An 18,703-nucleotide genomic window follows, 5' to 3' on the forward strand; every position below is an offset into this window, starting at 1 on the left:
AACAGCTACAATAAAGAGGGTAGCTTGCAAATCTCTGGAATTGTGGAGAAATTCACCAAGACAAATACTGACGAAACAGTTCATTACATAAAAATTTTATGCCAAATTTTACGGCAGGCCTAATAAGCAAAGACAGGAAAACAGTCAAAGTCATAGTAACTGCTAGAGCATTGTAATCTGAATAGGCAGTTGAAGCTGATGGGATTGACAGATAATAACCTATGCAGATTCTGTGACCTATAAGAAAATCTAGCAGATTACATTTTATGTCAGGTTGATAGCCTGGCAAATGTTTTGCGTGCGGTTTTTTGCATTAAGGTAAAGAAAAGCCACCGGTAAAGAGCTACATGGAAGGGTGTCTCGAAACTATTACCTAGACCTTTTAAAAAGGGTCAGGCTAGGAAATTCAATCTAGGAATTGAGAACCACAATAGATCTGAAAAGGTCGCAGGGATAGACCAAAAGCCACCTCATTGAATCTATCTAAGCTGGAAATGTGTACAAATTGGTACTGGGTGGTGACACCAATTTGACAGTGGAGTTACTTAGACTCGAACTTGTAAGTATTAGCTATATTTTGAATAAATTCTGTTGTACCTTCTCATTGACATCAAATTATGATTGTTTTTTTGTTTCACAGTTTTCTTCATTTAGCAAGATGGGGGGGGGGGGCTGCTTCTTTGATTTTCGTTTTTTTGTACCCATTACTGTCATAATTTTTGATGCATCTTTACATATTTGGGATCTGTGCAAATCTCTGTTTTAGTTTATACTTGATGCGCATTAATTCTAATAATGAGTGGTTTGGAGGTTTCTCTCAGATGAAAAAGTGTAGCATTTACAAAGTTTTCTATAAACTTCGATTCCTCCTGTGTGTTATTAGGTTTGGTTTTGGAGAAAGAACAGCTTGTGATGTTCTTTCAGATTTTTTTATAATTTGAAGAATATGAGAATGTGTTTTCGTATGCTCCTCTCTACCTGTGAGGAAATCTGTGTTAAGACCATTGATTTTAGTCTTTCATTTATTATTGTGGGGAGTACTTTGCTCGAAAGAGATAAATACTACTGTACGGTAATTGTTGCAATCTGTCGGTGAGACTTTTTTATACTGGGGAATAAAAGTGAGATTACCGGAGTCATTTGACCACTTTCCGATGTTCCAGATTTCATTAGAGATCCTAAGTAGTAGGTAATTCTACCTACCTCTCTCGTTTTTTTGAGTATCTTAGCCGACAGTTTATCTTTACTTTCTCCTTTTCTGAATTTTCGTTTTTTATCGCCGCTTCTTTTTCATAACCTCTTTCCTCTTTATTAGAGTCTGGGTCATTTTTAGGGAACCATATTCCGCAATATTATCTCCACACTACTGTGATACCTTTTGGGTTTTTTATGATATTTCATATTTCATATGTTTGATGATATGTGTCTGTGGTAGTTAAAAGCTGCTTCCCCTTTGAAAGGTATCAAACAATCAGGGTATTTTACAATTAGTCCAGAGAAATAAGATTTTTCTCGTGACACATCCCCCTCCAGGCCGAAACCGAATTTTTTGGGTAGTATGGACTTCTATATTAATAACCTTTATATTTCCTGCAACCGATTTTGATGATATACATAGTTATAAACAAATGAAGATCAAAAAACCGTAAATTTTCTCTTTTTCCGTCTATAACCAAAAAATTAAGTATTTTAAACAAATTTGAGAGTAAGAAACTCATAAATCGTCTAAAAAATTTCAATATGGCGTTCGCTGAATAATGTCTATCCTTATTGGTTGATTAGAAAATTGCAAAATAAATCATAAATTTTGAGTTTTTATAAATATTCATAACTTATGTAAAAATTAACTTAGAACCTTCTTATTACACGAATTGCTGAGACTTCTGGTGCTTAAATTATATTTTAAATTTCAAAGCAATTGGTAGTAGTTTAAAAGTTATTTAATTTGTTTATCCCAAATTAATTTTTTTGCAACACTATAAGTCAGAAAATTATGAGGTTACAGTAAGACTTCTGACAGTTTATGGAAGAAGAACATTTACACTATTGACTTAATTAAAAAAAATGACAAAAATAATTTTAAACAGCGTAAAATTATTTTGCAAAAACACGTCGATTTTTTGCTTACTTATAACAATTAGGGACGAAGTTAGCCCCCCCTTTTTTTAATTCACATGTTTTTGCAAAATAATTTTGCAGTATTTAGAATTATTTTTTGTCATTTTTTTTGATTAAATTAATAGTATAAATCTTCTTCTTTCATAAACTATCCAAAGTATTACTGTAACTTCATCATTTTCTGACTTATAGCGTTGCAAATTAAATTAATTTGGGATAAACAAACTAAATACCTTTTAAACTATTTGACCAATTGCTTTGAAATTTATGTTATAATTTAAGCAACAGAAGCCTCAGCATTCCGTGTAATAAGAAGGTTCTAAGTTAATTTTTACATAAGTTATGAATATTTATAAAAACTCAAAATTTATGATTTATTTTGCAATTTTATAAGCAACCAATAAGGATAGACATATTCAGCGAACGCCATACTGTAGTTTTTTATACGATTTATGAGTTTTTCATTCTCAAATTTGTTTAAAATTATTAACTTTTTGGTTATAGACGAAAAAAGCGAAAATTTACCGTTTTTTGATCTTCATTTGTTTATAATTATGTATATCATCAAAATCGGCTACAGGAAACATATAGGTTATTAATATAGATGTCCATACTACTCAAAAAAATTGCTTTCGGCCTGGAGGGGGTTGTGTCACCAACAGGATATTTTTTTTTCCTTATTTCTCTGAACTAAATTTAAATTGTGTTTTTATATTTTCGAAATGAGATTATTTACAAAACAATAATTTTGGTGCTTTGTTTTGATAAAAATTAATATATTTAACTATTTTTATACCATTTAGTCCTATTCAATGTTTAATCATACTGTTCATATCCTACCAACAACAAACTATCCATCTATCTACGTAATTGATTCCAAAAATCAAATACCTTTTGGGAAACGTCTTGTGTGGCATCTAAAGAAAACAAATGAATACGTTTAACGAGTTTTTTATCACTGAAATCAAACACTACTTTAGATGTTCCGAGTACCTCTTTGTATAGGGATCAATTAAAAATATATTTATGGATGGATTGTGTTTCACTAAAGAAGCATTTATTCCATGACATGCTTGTAGCTGTAAACATTAAATTCTTGTGCGATGTTAACTTTAAATTCAAGATAAAAAATCGATTTCGTCTATTTTTAATCACGTTCTATTAGTGTATAGTGTATTCTTCTTCTTTAAGTCCGTCTCCTATCGGAGGTTGGAAATCATCACAGCTATTCTTATTTTACTGGCGGCTGCCCTAAATAGGTCGATGGAACTGCAGCCGAACCATTCCCTCAGATTTCTTAACCAAGATATTCTGCGCCTACCGATACTTCTCTTACCCCTGATTTTACCCTGAATGATCAGTCTCAGCAGCGAGTATTTGTCACCTCTCATAACATGGCCAAAGTATTCAAGCTTTCTTCTTTTCACAGTAAGTACAACTTCACATCCTTTTCCGATCCGACGTAAAATTTCGGCATTCGTCACGTGGTCCACCCAAGATACACGTAGCATTCTACGGTAACACCACATCTCAAAAGCTTCAATGTTTTTAATGCTGCCCATCTTGATGGTCCATGACTCAACTCCGTATAATAAAGTGGAGAAGATATAACACCGCAGCATACGCACTCTCAGATCAAGATTTATGCCACGACTAGAGAGAAATATTTTCATCTTGTTAAATGCTGATCTAGCTATTTCTATTCTTGCTCTTATTTCTTTTGTTTGATCGCCTGTATGATCCAGGCAAGCTCCAAGGTATTTATAGGAGGATACCCTTTCTATAACCGTGTTATTTACAACCAAATCATTCCTGGCGTGTGGATCTTTTGTTATTACCATCCATTTAGTTTTTCTGAGGTTTAATGTAAGTCCGTAGCTGTTGCAGTAGTGGTTAGTGCGTTCCATCAGTCGTTGCAGATCTGTAAGATTGTCTGCTAATATCATTGTGTCGTCAGCGTATCTCAAATTGTTGATTGTATTTCCGTTGATCACTACACCACAACTAACGTCCGACAGAGCTTCTTTAAATATGACTTCGCTATAAAAATTAAACAAAAGAGGAGACAGAATACACCCCTGTCTTACTCCTCTACATAGTTTGATCTCCTCGGTCATTTCATCATCTACCTTGACTTGTGCTGTTTGATTCCAATACAAATTAGTTATTATTCTAATATCTTTTCCATCAATGTTCTTTTCGATTAGAAGTTGTATCAGTCGGTCGTGTCGGACTCTATCGAAGGCCTTCTCAAAGTCTATAAAGCAGGCGTATACATCCTGATTGATATCCAAACACCGTTGAAATAGTACGCCCACACCAAAGAGCGCTTCCCTCGTACCAAGGCCGTTCCTGAAGCCCATTTGTGTTTCACTTATATCTTCTTCAAGTTTGCGGAAAATTCTATTATGAATGATTTTTAGAAAAACTTTAAGCATATGACTCATCAAGGCAATCGTTCTGTAATCCGAGCACTCTTTTACATTTGATTTTTTAGGTATTAAAATGAATGTGGACCTTAACCAGTCTTGTGGTATTATTCCAGTATCATATATGTTGTTAAATAACTCTAGTATCATGTTCATCACTTCTCCATCAATAAGTTTTAATACTTCAACCGGTATTTCATCAGGCCCTGGTGTGTTACCATCCTTGGTGTTTTTTAAAGCATATTCCAGTTCTTGTTTAAGTATCATTAAACCCTTCATTTCTTCTCGTTTCACTGTTATTAATTCTCTTTCGTCGTCAAAAAGTTCTTTTACATATTCTTTCCATCTTGTGAGTTTTTGTTTGAAATCTATTATAATCTTGCCTTCTGAATCATTCACCATTCCACTATGAGTCTTCTTCTTTGTACCAGTCATTTCTCTGATCTTCTTATGCATGCCGAAACTATCGTACTTTCTCTCACATTCCTCAATATCCTTGCATTGTTCTGACAGCCACTTTTCTTTTTCCTCTTTGATCATTCTCTTTATGGTTCGATTTATTGCATCATATTGTTGTTTGTTTTTGTTCTTATAGGCACGTCTCTCATCCATTAAATTAAGAATTTCTTCTGTCATCCATGCCTTGTATAGTGGTATAGGTATAGGTATAGGTATAGTGTATACCTATGTAGTTATTATGTAATATATATATATGTTACCGTAAAAACCCGATTTCAGTTAAAACCCGAATTTACTAGGAAAAACTAGTTTTAACTGTGGGCTTTAGACAATTCTAGCTTTAACTAGTGAAAACTAGTACTATCAAATATTTTCAGTTAATTCTAGTTGAGACTAAGCATATTTCAGTCAAAAATTTTTTTTTCTCTGATTCTGGCCTTGGTTGAGAACTAGAACCTTTAGCCAGATAATTGTATAACTTATCACTAACTCAGGTGTAATGTGTGTGTTGAGTAAGTGTCTTGTTACTTTGCAAAGTCGACGTCATTGTCAACGTCTGCGGTCCCTCCGGTGAGTACCGATCCCACAAGGACAGAAACTATTTTCATTTATTAATTTATAATAAATGAAAAAATTCCTGACCCTGGTGGGATTCGAACTCACTACCATTCGGAACTTTCGATCCAAAGGTTAGGCGCTCTTACCACTGAGCCACAGAGTGGGTTAGTCAAAACTAGTTTTTAATAAACTTTTCAATAATTTCCAGATTCTCGGTAAACTAAAACTCGGTAAATAATTTACTACCTCGGTTGTTTGCAAATAATTTCTCTACAACTTAAAATACTGGACAAGATCGTAAACGTAAAAAACACAAGTCCATTTGACCACGTTGTTGTGTTATTGTCTTGAATCCAGGCTGCTAACATTTTCTTGATGTCTTGGTTAGCTCGCTCGACTGAACCTTGACTCTGGCTGTGCCCTGGTTTTCCATGAACTAATTTTGCCTCAGGCCAGTATGACATTACCTCATTAATAACTGCATTACCGAACTCTCTGCCAAATGCATGGTGCTCCAAAAGTCAAGAATATATCCGTTAATTGATAAGCAACTTCTTCCGCCCTCTTACGTTGTAATGGTTTCAACAAAACAAATTTTGCTAAAAGGTCTTGATAAACCATAATAAACTTGTAGTCGTAATCCTCTTGTGATTGTATATCGATCAAATCTACTTAACAGCGACTATTCATTTCTGAATGCAATATAGGTTTCGACACAAGACCCCTCTTCGCTTTTTCTTCTTGCGTTGGCAGGTTTCACACATTGATATAAAATTATTGAACAATACATATCCATTGTTATATTTGCGTCTTTTCTAGCGGTTTTAGTCTTCAACCTATCCCAACCTCCATAAACAATAGCAACGTGGACTGCTTCAATTATGTCAAAAATGTCTTCAGTAGGTACATAAAATTGAAATTTGTTCGGGATTTCTAGTTTTTTACTGAATTTAGCAGTCAAATCTAGTTTTGACTAGTTAAAACTAGAATTGTCTAAAGCGCATAGTTAAAACTAGTTTTTACTAGTAAATTCGGGTTTTAACTGAAATCGGGTTTTAACGGTAACATATACACAGAGATAAAATTTCTATTTTTTTTGTATTTTTTAAATACTTTATAAAATTTTCATGTGGGATGTTAAGTCGCCGTCTACACTCTCGCCGAAGTCGATCGAAGTTCAACAAGTACGAGAGTGTAGACAGCCACTTCTTGCAACTTTGCCTCGCTTCGTTCTACTTCCGTTCTCTGTCGGTTTCGCGCGTCCGACTCAAAGGGATCTTTGTCGGTATCGCACCGCTTGAATGTGTTCCTCGCGAAGTAGAACGAGTATGTAGTGAGGTACTTCGGACTTCGGTCAACTTTGGCGAAGTAACTTCGCCGAGAGTGTGGTGCGCGCTTTAAAAAACTAATGAAATATTCAAAGTCACCTTCCTCTTCTAATTTTTGTGTAGCCTGTCTGTTTTTCAATGTGCCTCCAGTAAGTAGCAGTTTCATCAGTGGCGTAGCGTAGTAGGGGCGGCAGGGGCAGTCCGCCCCGGGCGGCACTTTTTAGGGGGCGGCAAAATTTAACAATGAATAATAAAAATATTTTGTAAATATTTGAACCATTTTATATTTTTATCGCAACTACAAATTCGGACCGATTGAAAGGAGCACGGAATTTTTCATTACATACTTATTTTGTGACGAATTAGTTTATGACTAAAAATTAGCACAACTTTTTTCGGCACTTTAGAACGTTGCTATTCTTTTTTTTACTAGGACATATGCAGGTGATTTTCTAGTTTCGATGCAGTCATTTTCCTTTCTTTGTTTTTTGGGCCTGTGGCAACCGGTGCTACATGAAGTGAATGATGCACAAAAATACAAACAAGGAGACTTGACATAGGATTGTGCGCTCAGAAAGTAAATGCTTTGCAGATGATATTGACAGAGAAAAGAGAGGAATGGGCAAATGGCGCTGTAGGGTATGCAAAAATATGTGTGAAGAACTTGGAATTTCTATACCTAAAACCTCGCATACCAAGAAAGCATATTTTCGATGACGGAAAAATGAGTTGAGACGAAAGCTGTTTTCTTCGTTAGATAGAGTTATTGTAGAAATTCGTGAGCATTTTCAACAGCAACAGAATTTAACGGATAAGTTTGTTTATCTCACACCGGCTATATTATTAGATCCAGACAACACTGAATGTAATCTAGACTACGCATCTGACGAAATTGACGAGCAGGGTTTCAAGCTGGAAAAACTTCGACTGTGGACTTTCGTTGCTGCTACAGGCAACGAAATTGATTAATGCAGACTCACTTGAATTATTTAAATTTATTGTTAAATCCAAGCTGGAAGATACTCGGCCCAATATTTTAATAATGTTCCGAATATTTTTCACAGTTGCTATAAGCAAGGCCAGCTATGAGAGGAGTGTTTCAAAATTGAAAATGATTAAAAATTATTTAAGATCGACAATTATTAGTACTCTAAGACTAACTAATTTGGCTATTTTGTCTATTGAGCAAGAGGTGTGTGATGCGATAGACATTGATGGTTCAATAAAAGAGTTTGCTCTTAAAAAAGGTAGACGTATAAATTTTTAATTGAAGACGGAAGTTTTGTTTTTAGTTCTAATAGAATTCTAATTTTAATAGAAATAAAAATATAACATTATAGTATCGTTCTAGTTCTAATTAAAAATTGATTTTATTTAATTTTGTCGATCGTCAAGGTGTACCTAATCTTAAGTGATAGGTACCTAAGTTATATCAATGTATCTAATTGGTTAAAGTAAAAGAATTTTTGTATTAATAAACGTGATTGTAAAACTTAGATAAACTTGTTTATTTAAAGTCCAACCTGTATAATGCAAAATAATGATGACTGTTCTCGCCGAAAAGTTCTCTATAATTAATGTATGTAATGTTATACAATAAATTAAAATACAAATAAGAGGGCGGCAAAATTGTCTTCCGCCCCGGGCGGCCGACACTCACGCTACGCCACTGAGTTTCATCGTTTTCTAAGGGTTTTCATCTCTGCTGTTTCTGGCATACTTTTTACTCACTGTGTCGGGTCATGTTTCTGTCGCTTATATCATTATTGGTCTGGTGGTCTTGCAAATTCTGTATTTCATTTCTTTCCCGATATTATTTCTCGTGGCACACCCCCCCCCCCCAGGCCGAAACCAAATTTTTTGAGTAGTATGGACATCTATAATAATAACCTATATGTTTCCTGCAGCCAATTTTAATGATATACATAGTTATAAACAAATGAAGATCAAAAAACGGTAAATTTTCGCTTTTTTCGTCTATTACTAAAAAGTAAAGCCTTCTAAACAAATTTGAGAATAAGAAACTCATAAGTCATATAAAAGACTTCAATATGGCGCTCACTAAATATGTCTATCCTTATTTGTTGCTTAGAAAATTGCAAAATAAATCATAAATTTTGAGATTTTATAAACGTTCATAATTTATGTAAAAATTAAGTTAGAACCTTCTTATTACACGGAATGCTGAGACTTCTTGTGTTTAAATTATATTTTAAATTTCAAAGCAATCGGTCAAATAGTTTAAAAGTTATCTAATTTGTTTATCCCAAATAATGTTTTTGCAACACTAAATTAAGTCAGAAAATTATGAGGTTACAGTAACACTTCGGACAGTTTATGAAAGAAGAATATTTATACTATTAACTTAATTAAAAAAAAAAATGACAAAAAATAATTTTAAACAGCGTAAAATTATTTTGCAAAATCATGTCGATTTTTTGCTTACTTATAAGCAATTTGAATAACTTTTTAACCGTTACGCGTAGAAAAATTATTTTTTCACATTTAGAAAGACTGAATTTTTATACACATTCAGAAAGAAAAACAATTGTCCTAGGAAAATTAGGGACGAAGTTAGCCCCCCTTTTTTTAATTCACATGTTGTTGCAAAATAATTTTGCAATATTTAGAATTATTCTTTGTCATTTTTTTAAATTAAAATAATAGTGTAAATCTTCTTCTTTCATAAACTATCCAAAGTATTACTGTAACTTCATCATTTTCTGACTTATAGTGTTGCAAAAAAATTAATTTGGGATAAACAAATTAAATAACTTTTAAACTATTTGACCAATTGTTTTAAAATTTAGGGTATGATTTAAGCACCAGAAGTCTCAGCATTCCGTCTAATAAGAAGGTTATAAGTTAATTTTTACAAAAGTTATGAATATTTATAAAAACTCAAAATTTATGATTTATTTTGCAATTTTCTAAGCAACCAATAAGGATAGACATATTCAGCGAACGCCATATTGAAGTTTTATATAAGATTTATGAGTTTCTTACTCTCAAATTTGTTTAAAATGCATAACTCTTTGGTAATAGACGAAAAAAGCGAAAATTTACGGTTTTTTGATCTTCATTTGTTTATAACTAAATATGTCTCATCAAAATGGGCTGCAGGAATGATATAGGTTATTATTATAGATGTCCATACTACTCAAAAAAATTGGTTTCGGCCTGGGGGGAGGGGGGGTTGTGTCACCAACAGGATATTTTTTTCCTTATTTCTCTGAACTAATAACACTTTGTCGGTTTTGGGAAAATTAATATTATATGGTAAATTTTCTAGGTGTTATATTAAATTAGGGCAGCATACGTTATAAATAATCTTCACTTTGAGAGATTAGTATTCCGTCCTCTGCAGAGCAGATCATTTTAAGTTGTTTTTCTCTCAGTTGGTATCGTTTTTTTGTTCTTATTTTTTTTTATAATTTTATCCATGATCAGGTTAAACAATAAAAGGATCAGAGAATCCCTCTATCCTGTCTTATCACAATGCCAGCTTTAATTAGGTCGTTTAGTTCTTCTTCTTTACTGTATTGTACTGGTATATATTTTTGATTGTTTTGATTATTCCTAGAGGTGCATCTCTTATGTATAATACATGGAAAACTTCCATTAATTTAACTCTGTCAAATGCCTCCTTAAAGTCCACGAAACATTAAATATGCCGGTCTGTTATATTCTAGTGTGTTCATTTGCACTTGCCTCATAATAAAAGAATCAGAAAAAAGAAGAATAGTAAACTACTTTGTCCAGTGCTGTTTCTGTTGATTTTTCTTCTTGATATGCATGTTGGTAGCCCTTGAGAGGTTGATCCCTTAATGGCTCCTCCTTAATAACTTTCAAGAATTTTTTCCATTGCCGTTAACAAAAGTGATGTAAGACTGAAAGGCCTGTAGAATTTTGGTAGGGTGTTGTCTTATGTCCTATTTTGTGTATATACACCACCACGTTTACAGGTGTCCAAGTCTTTGGTATATAACCTAGTGCTATGCTAGCTCTGAAAATCTTTGTTAGGATGGTCAAAAAAATGTTCAATCCTTTTTGTAGTAGGGCAGGAAATATTCCATCCTCCCCATGAGATTTAAATGGGACAAATTGATTTTTGGCCCACTTTACATTCTCCAGTTTAATGTTTATGGCAGAGAATTCCAAGTCTTCTTTCCTAGGACGTTTAGGTCGTCCCAGGATTCGTAAGTCTGCTTAGTGAGAGTCTCTTAGTCTCTCAGGTGAGAGATAGTATGCTATTATGAGAGATAGGAGGAATTCGAATGAGTAAACTGAATAAATCTTCGACAGAATCAGTTATGTATGTATCTTTCAATGGTAAAAAGAAAGGTATTGACCAATCTGAGTTAGTTTTCCTTGTTATTATTCCTTGTTTATTGTTCTTTGAATTCCATGAGAGTAATTAATCATCCATAAAAAGAAAGTTTATTCTAAGGCATGCTTTAAATACGTTTTTTAAATATTTAGTTATTTGAAAATCTTAACATTATACAATTCCAATGATACAACCTGGTTTCGGATAAATTACGATAATTTCGGTAAAGTGCCGTAAAATTCACAATTTTAACCTTAATTTTTCAAAATTTTCCGAGGTAGAACCTCCGAACCCCCTTCTCTTGCGGGTTATTCCATATCCCTCAAACCCCCAGTATGCACCGAAAATGCATAGAACCCCTCATGGGGGGCCCTTCGTGTGGTTTGCAGGGGTCGTAAAATTTGTAGATCCAGGCCTTCCGATGTGGCAACCAAGATTAGAACAGCTGATTACTAATTTAAAAATATCAATTCAAACAATAATTTTAAAATTATCCTGATCGACAATTACTGACCTTATATCTACCATATTAATATATTTCTAAATATATTCTGTAATTGAATATGTATTCCAAACCCATTACCCATTCCCCCGCTTTTATTAAGTAATAAAGCTACATAAGATAAACTTTTTGCCAATAAAGTAAAGCTGACAGCAGTATCGTTAATACTTATTTGACAGGTGTCAACGACAGGCTGCACTTCATTAAGATGAGATTTACAAGCACCAATAAATGATATCGCACTGATATTGGGGGCTTCCACGTTAGAATAAAGGTCCATAAAGGGTCGTTTTAGGTCGGCTGTAAACTTTTACGGACCTTTTAATCTCTTGTTATTGTTTTCGTTGCTGATCTTTGCGGAGGCAAATCAAATAGCTTTAGTCTAGTTTAAGTATTTCGATGGCCTAGCGTGCAAATGTAAGTGCTAATTTGTTGGTTTTCCAATAATTGAAAATTAAGCTTTTAAACGTTATTAAAATCATAGTTTTTATCATGTACCTATTATTAATTGCTCACATATTTTGTGACATCTGAAGACATTTTGTTAGTTCTAAAGAGCCTTAAAATGTTAGCGGGTCCCGAAATAATAATAATAATAATAATAATAATAATTGTTGCTGTTACTTAACACCTTTGTAGTACCAAAAAAATTTTTTAAGGACGTTAATACCACATTGAAAAAAATAATTATTTTTATTGACACAAATACAAAATAGCTATTTGTATAACAAGGGAGGAAAGTGCTACTTTTCGTCCCGAGAATGAAGTTTACTGCCCGACGCGTAGCCGAGGGCAGTAATCATTTAAGGGAGGAAAAGGTACTTTACTCCCATGTTATACATATGGTTTTTCCACCTTCCTCAAATAACAAGTCATTTTTTCATTTTTACTTGACGTATGTATGTAACTAACCAACAAAATTTATTAAAACTAAAACTAACAAGTAGGTACAATATAAATGTCAACTGTCAAATACCTATAGGTAAGTCAAATTATTAATGTAAACATTGTTAAATCAAAATAAGAAGTTACTGCTTTTACCATTCTGCAAAATACAGGGTGTTTTATAAATAAACGTTAAAATGTATAGATACTTACGTAATAGAAAATAGATATTGTACAGGGCGTCAATAAGTTGTATTTCATGAATGAAATACCATGACGTCACTTTTACTTTTCCTCCCTAGGGAGTGAAAGTACAACTTTGCTCCCTACAATCAGGTCCGGAAAAGTATACTTTCGGTAGAGGTAGGTGGAAAAATAATTATTATTGAAGTTATACTTCTTTACGCGCGATATGAGGGTGAATTTTTATATGTTAAAACCTACGATCCCGGCGCATGCGCATTATAACTTTGTTCTGATTGGATGTTCAAATGACATGTCAAAAATTATTCAATATGTCGGCTGTGGCAAAGCTGTGGTTTGATTATTTATGGTTGTTGCGTTTTGAAATTTGTGTGAAAAGAAACAACAAACAAAAGTTAGTTAATAGTTATACTGCCTTTTTAAATAGTTTTCATATATATTTTTGGACTTTTGGACTATTTTGGACAAGGACTCATTCTAATTTGGTAAGTAGTTTTTATTATAATCATATTGTAATTATACATTTGGATTAGGTTGGAATAAATTTATTTTCTCAAGAATGGGGATTTTAGAGAGAAATCCGAAATTAGGTTCGATTTTTATTTTTAAATTATGATTTTTTGGCGTCGATTTATTTATCTAGTAGGTATGTAATGCTTTGATTTACATGCTTAATTTGATTACAAACAAAAGTTCTACCAATCTTCATCTAATATATTGTTTTCTTACTGTTTTGTTATATTTTAACATTTTCTTCCACAAAAATCAAACTACATAATTTGATTTAAATTCAGAATAACTGTCAAACAGTAAAATGTTCAGTTGACCTATTTTTCCACATGACAAATAATGAGTAATTGGATGAGTGAGTCTAGGCTTCGATTACGAATCAAAGCGTCCCCAAATTCGTGGGTTCGAATCCCGATGCAAGTTCTTATTTTTTTATTTTTTTATGCATTTTATGATTGTAAGTATATTTATTATATAATTTTTTTTTCAGAAAATGCGTATTTAAAATTTTTGCCAACAATGTGTTTGTGTGCGTTTTATTCTTTTATTTTTTTAAATTTTTGGTATTGTCTTAATAAAAATTTTTGGAAAGTAGTAAGTATTAAAATTAGTTTAATATTTAAATAAAATATAAATAAACTGTTTAAAGTACATTATATCAATTTCGTTAAAATCACAAAATATGTACACACACATTCTTTTTTTACATTCTGTCACTGTCACTGCCATATCTTAAAATTTGTCACATAACTTATTCTGTTCAACGTCAAAAAATGGCTGTTTGTTTGTTTATTTTATTATTTGTCTGTCATAATAAATATAATATAATGTCAGACCAATCATACACTGCTCAAAATGATCAAATCTTACTAAGAGTCCTATCAGTTTTTTTAGGAACCAGCTGTACTTAGGTAAGTTAGGTTCAATCAAACTCTTTGGTCACAGAATATGTGATTTAATTTATGACCTGCCTATTTGCTACACCCTGCATATTATAAAGAAATAGGAAATGTATAGATACACAAAACATTTTTCAGCTCTTAAATTCATCTTCTTTACAGTGAGAGAGAAAATTATGGATTAAATTCATTTTTTCGACACAATAACAAGTCTTAGATCTGAGAATCTAAAACTTCTATAGTTTGAACCAATATTCTGTTGACAACTTATTAGTCTTGTAACAGTTTTACTTTTACTTGTTTTTAATTCCTCTTTTGCTCCCTAATTTGTCCTCTGATTAGATATGCTATAATCTTTTAACATATAATTTTTTATTTCGCTTCTTTCTTATACTAATAATTTAAGTATTTACCATGTTATCCTTAGTTCAACTGAGTAATGGATACTTTCTTCTTTGTATCAGTAACATGAACATGTTTACCAAATGTTGAGTTTTAATATTTGACTTATATGAACCATTTTCAACAGACCACTTAAGTGTGCCCTGAAAATTCAGGACCAACTGTAATATTTTTTATAAAAACTCCAAAAGAATAACCAAGCTGTATTTATATTTTAAAAGAACTACTGTCTGGCAGGCGCATATATAATGTAAAAGCAAGCTTTTAAGAAAATTTGTGTTTACATTTCACAAGTGGCTAGTGACGATAACGTCCCGGGATATTTAAGGAAACATTATGTATGTTCAATGTTTGTTATATTCATGTCTAGTACAGGGTGGTATATACTGCACATGTGAGATATATGCCATATAAAAAAATTGGTGTACAGGGCGTTGCCATATTTGATTTACTTTTCTCCATAAAGCTCCCTTTAATTGAAAAATTTAAATTTTGATAAGAGAACATGTTGTTCTGTGGTAATGTGGTATGTACATATAATACATTTACACAATTTTATTTAAAAAAAAAAGTTAATTTTGATGTTTTTTGATGTATCTTTTGTCGCAATGGCTTCAAGATGGTGGCTCGCTCAAATCCTTGTTCTTCTTTAAGGGCCATTTACCAATCGGAGGTTGGATATCATCATCGCCATCTTTACTCTATCTATCGCTGCTCCGAAAAGTTCTATTGAAATGCATTTAAACCAGTTCCTAAAATTTTTCAACCTTAACACTCTCCTTCTTTCTATACTCCTTCCGCCTAATATATTGTCCCTGTATTGTCAGTTTTAGCATTTCATATGGCTGTCCCCTCGTTACTTGTCCGTTTCTTAGAAATCGAAGTTTTTTATTTTTATTGTAATAAAAATAAGTTATCAATCGAAGTAGCACAGAAAACTACAATAAATATCGTTCCCATACCACCAGATTGACAACAGGTGGAATACTTTCTTTGGTTACAACCTCCCGAGATTTTCAAAAATTATAAATCATACAGGATGCCGAGGAAATTAAGATAAGACAATTTTAAATAATTCACAACCCATCTGCTCAGCGTGGTAAAAGTTCCAACAAGTAAGATTCCTTAGTACTCAACAAAAGAGTAAATGAATTAAAATGTATAAACATTTTCAATTTCTTTGCCACACGAAAATGCAGCAGCTGTATAATACTCTGGTTAAATCGGAGAGTCTTTTCCTCCCCATCAGTAGTCCCAATATGGGACTCTGATCCCATATAGCACACAACGTCCGATGTACGTCCATATAACGTACATTTAAAGTCCAAACGTCCATGGACCAAAACTGGACGTACTATGTACGTACATTACGGGACGTCCATTGGACGTTTGATTTCAACGTACATTGGACATCCATTTGTGGTCCATGGATATTTTACACAAAACGCGACTATTATATTAAGTCCCAATACAAACTAAATGATAATCTTCTTGACAACGTTGTCGCTCTTCGCGCTATCGGTCGTGAAAGGTGTAGTATTAGGCAGGTACTTTTAGGGGATTATCGCTGTTAATATTGTTGTGGAATACTGAAGGATGGTTTATTTATGATAATTCACAGAATGGCAAACGCGCTTGTAATATACAACAACGGTACTGACTCTAAAAATAGTTTGGAACAGAAACAGAACAGAGATTAAACCTCTTTTAATGTGCATGCTTCCTAGGGCGTCATTATCTGAATCTCGTCTTTATGAAAATACATCCTGTGATATATTTGTGTTTTCTGTTTATCGTGCAAGTGCAGTCGTGCATTAATGAAGTTCCTAGTTCCTATCATAAAGTATATATTATTATAATGAAGTTATAGTAAGGAGAAATAAAAAAGGTATTTTGTGTAATATTTTTAAGTATCTATAAGTTTAGTATTATAAGGAACTATTTCCTATAAAGCTTTTTGCTATGTATTCACAAAATTATGGATACTAGATTGCTTTCTGAAAAGTGCCCTACAAATGTCCATAAGACGTACATTGAATGTACATAAGGTGTACACTGAAAGCTCCAATACAACGTACAATGTACGTTTGTAGCGGACGTTCTATGGACGTCCAATTTTGTGAACTCTGGACATTCGTTGGACGTCCATCGGATGTCCATTGTACCTTAGCGGGACGTCCATTGGACGTTCCAATGTACACAGATGTACGTCCATTGGATGTCCATAAAACGTACTTGTGCTATCTGGGATGAGGAGGAAAAAACCTTTGAAACCGGTACAGACTCTTCCTGCACTGTGCACTCTCCGATTTAACCAGAGTATTATGCAGCTGCTTCAATTTCGTGTTGCAAAGAAATTGAAAATGTTTATACATTTTAATTCATTTACTATTTTGTTGAGTACTAAGAAATCTTTCTTGTTGGAACTTTTACCACGCTGAGCAGATGGGTTGTGAATTATTTAAAATTCTCTCATCTTAATTTCCTCGCCATCCTGTATGATTTATAATTTTTGAAAATCTCGGGAGGTTGTAACCAAAGAAAATATTCCATGTGTTGTCAATATGGTGGTATGGGAACGATATTTATTGTAGTTTTCTGTGCTACTTCGATTGATAACTTACTTTTTTTTCGGTAGATGGCTCTAGTTCATCCGTGACATTTCGTTCTTTGCAATTCGGAAAGCCTAATGTATGATGCCTGGGGAAATCGGAAAGAAGATGATATGGAACTACTGAAGAGGAGGAAAAAACCTCCGAAACCGGTATAGACTCTTCCTGTACTCTCCGATTTGACCAGAGTATTATGCAGCTGCTGCATTTTCGTGTTGCAAAGAAATTGAAAATGTTTATTTTTATTGTGTTTACTATTTCGTATTATTTGCCCATTTCTCGAAATACTTTCGTGTTCGTTTCTTCTGTGTCCATGCTATTTTAAGCATCCTTCTGTAACATTACATTTGTGTATGTAACACAACACCACTTAAATGACTGTAGGTTATTTATGTGTTCTTGCTTCAATGTCCAGATTTCCAGTCCGTATTGCAGTATTGAGAACACGTAGCATCTCAAAGCTCTTACTCTCAGTACTAATCTAATAAAAAAGGTCTTTCTTGCAGGGAATTGTTTTCATTTTTACAAAGGCTTTTTGAATAAGCTTGTCTGTATCTTCAATAAAGCATTTCCTTTAATCACAATTAAGCCAAAACATCACAAACCCTGGACTACCAAAGGTGTCCGCATATAAGCCAAAAATATGCGTTCACTACTGTACATCAAGAAATTTACTACCAACGTCTCTGTTACTGAATATATCACCTAGTATAGGGCAATCTATTTAAAACTTAAAATTAAATAAAATCAGCTAAAATTTGTACTACTATCAAAATCGTCTGAGAAGCTCTAAAAGTGTTGCAAAAGAAGCTTGGTCCATAATAAACGATCGTCGAAATAAAACTCACACAGCTCAAACATTTTCTCTTCCAGACCCAGAAAATCTAAATGAATACTTTATTAATGTGAGTATAACATCAACTATTGTGTCACAACAAGATCCCATTTCCTATCTCCCTAATTCAGGAAAGGTCTCGGATTCATTATTTATAAGACCGGTTGATAAATCTGAACTGATCCAAACAATCAATAGTATCAAAAGCAAATCTTCCTGTAGTACCGATGGACTATCCATAAAAATTTTCTCAAATCTCCCAGACAGTGTGTTGGGAGTCTTCATCTCTCTAATTAATGATTCTTTTGAGAAAGGTAAGTTTCCAGAGTGCCTAAAGACCAGTGTTGCCAATCGCATTTCTCTAGATTATCCGATGATCGCTCGAAAAATATCCGATTTGTCACGAAAAGGTACGCTAGGTCAAAATTATTCTATTATTAAAATCAATGTTGCCAATGTTATTCTTTTAGTCCCCTTAACAACCATCAAATAACAAAATTCGTTGTTCGTACGCCAATCAGTTGATTGTAATCAATTATCATTATGATAATTAACATAATTGATTGATTAATTAATTATTAATTATCAATTAACGTAATAATTATGAACATAATTGATGAATTAATCAATTA

Source organism: Diabrotica virgifera, chromosome 6 (genome assembly GCF_917563875.1).
Source record: "Diabrotica virgifera virgifera chromosome 6, PGI_DIABVI_V3a".
In the NCBI taxonomy this organism is placed as follows: Eukaryota; Metazoa; Arthropoda; class Insecta; order Coleoptera; family Chrysomelidae; genus Diabrotica; species Diabrotica virgifera.